This window comes from Vigna radiata, chromosome 7, assembly GCF_000741045.1.
Source record: "Vigna radiata var. radiata cultivar VC1973A chromosome 7, Vradiata_ver6, whole genome shotgun sequence".
NCBI classification, from domain to species: Eukaryota; Viridiplantae; Streptophyta; class Magnoliopsida; order Fabales; family Fabaceae; genus Vigna; species Vigna radiata.
In genome coordinates, this window is record NC_028357.1 from 16,408,645 (window position 1) to 16,411,358 (window position 2,714).

The window sequence follows — 2,714 nt, forward strand, 5'->3', positions numbered from 1 at the left end:
GATTTTGGGACACGATATATATTATGCACACTACATGCATCCCTTATATTGATGACCGTTCGGTCACTTTTACTGACTTGAGCGTTGGAGTGCCTTTGGCAGGTACTCGCCCCCGCCCGGCTTGGAGAAGAAGGAAGGAGAGAGAACGAACAAGCTTGAGTTTGAAGAGGACCATGATGACCGTCCGGCCTCCAGCAAGTCCCCGTCAGGAATGTTCTAAGGGACCTCCAAACTCGACCGAAACATTAATGGCGCCCACCGTGTGGCCGAGCATGCATCCCCATTCGTACCCATAAGGAAAGGGTGAGTAGTGCTCTCAAGAATCTCAGGTGAACCTCTCAAGCCGCTCGGTTCCGGCCCTTCGGGCTCAACCATCCGGCCCTTCGGCCTCAACTGCTCGGCCATTCGGCCTCACAGGTACTTAGCCAAATTTGGCAGCAACTATTCGGCCCATCGGCCTCAATTACTCGACCCATCGGCCTCAACCATCCGACCCTTCGGCCTCAACTGCTCGGCCATTCGACCTCAGGTACTTAACCAAATTTGACAGCAACTATTCGGCCATCGGCCTCAATTGCTCAGCCCATCGGCCTCAACCATCCGGCCCTTCGGCCTCAACTGCTCGGCCATTCGGCCTCACAAGTACTTAGCCAAATTTGGCAGCAACTATTCGGTCCATCAGCCTCAATTGCTCGGCCCATCGGCCTCAACTGCTCGGCCATTCGGCCTCACAGGTACTTAGCCAAATTTGGCAGCAACTATTCGGCCCATCGGCCTCAATTTCTCGGCCCATCGGCCTCCACCATCCGGCCCTTCGGCCTCAACTGCTCGGCCATTCGGCCTCACAGGTACTCAGCCAAATTTTGGAGCAACTATTTGGCCCATCGGCCTCAATTGCTCGGCCCATCGGCCTCAACCATCCGGCCCTTCGGCCTCACAGGTACTTAGCCAAATTTGGCAGCAACAATTCGCCCCATCGGCCTCAACCATCCGGCCCTTCGGCCTCAATTGCTCGGCCATTCGGCCTCACAGGTACTTAACCAAATTTGACAGCAACTATTCGGCCCATTGGCCTCAATTGCGTGGCCCATCGGCCTCAACCATCCGGCATTTCGGCCTCAACTGCTCGGCCATTCAGCCTCACAGGTACTTAGCCAAATTTGGCAGCAACTATTCGGCCTATCGGCCTCAATTGCTCAACCCATCGGCCTCAACCATCTGGCATTTCGGCCTCACAGGTACTTAGCCAAATTTGGCAGCAACTATTCGGCCTATCGGCCTCAATTTCTCGGCCCATCGGCCTCAACCATCCGGCCCTTCGGCCTCAACTGCTCGGCCATTCAGCCTCACAAGTACTTAGCCAAATTTGGCAACAACTATTCGGCTCATCGGCCTCAACCATCCGGCCCTTCGGCCTCAACTGCTCGTCCATTCGGCCGCACAGGTACTTAGCCAAATTTGGCAGCAACTATTCGGCCCATCGGCCTCAATTGCTGGGCCCATCGGCCTCAACCATTTGGCCCTTCGGCCTCAATTGCTCGGCCATTCGGCCTCACAGGTACTTAACCAAATTTGACAGCAACTATTCGGCCCATCGGCCTCAATTGCTCGGCCCATCGGCCTCAACCATCCGACATTTTGGCCTCAACGGCTCGGCCATTCGGCCTCACAGGTACTTAGCCAAATTTGGCAGCAACTATTCGGCCCATCGGCCTCAATTGCTCGGCGACCGGGGATCTTCAACAAATGAATCCCGGCCGGCCTTTCTGAAGGTCGGCGACCGTGGATCTTCAACAAAAGAATCCCGGCCGGCCTTTCCTAAGGTCGGCGACCGTGGATCTTCAACAAAAGAATCCCGGTTGGCCTTTCCGAAGGTCGGCGACCGTGGATCAACAACAAAGGAACCTCGGTTGGCCTCACCAAAAATCTCCACAACATCACTTAAGCAGGATCAGTGGGCCGTCCACTCATCAACAAGAAGAGGCGACTTAAAGGCAAAAGCAAACCAAGCCACTCGTCCTTTCCAGGAGAGCCACCTACTAAAACCCATCGCATCATTGACATCATGCTCGGGCTTAGGGGGCTGATGTACCGTACAGTACCCGGGGACCGTACGGTCTCCTAGGCATCACTAGGCCGACCATCCAGGTCGACCAACCACCAGGCCGATCATCCAGGCCGATCATCTACGCCGACCACCAGGCCGACCATCTGGGTCGACCAACCATCAGGTCGATCATCCAGGTCACCAGGCCGATCATCCAGGCCGACCAGTCGGGTCACCAGGCCGACCATCTGGACATATTATAAACGATAATAGTTCATTAAAGCCCCTAATGGAGGTTAAGGTGTGATTAGGCCGTCATCAGGCCCACGAAAGGTAAAAGCCCATTACAACTAGTATAAATAAAGGTCTCAGGTATGATTTTGGGACACAATATATATTATGCACACTACATGCATCCCTTATATTAATGACCGTTCGGTCACTTTTACTGACTTGAGCGTCGGAGTGCCTTTGGCAGGTACCCGCCCCCGCCCGACTTGGAGAAGAAGAAAGGAGGGAGAACGAACAAGCTTGAGTTTGAAGAGGACCATGATGACCGTCCGGCCTCCAGCAAGTCCCCGTCAAGAATGTTCTAAGGGACCTCCAAACCCGACCGAAACACACACACATATATATACATATATATATATATATATATATATATATA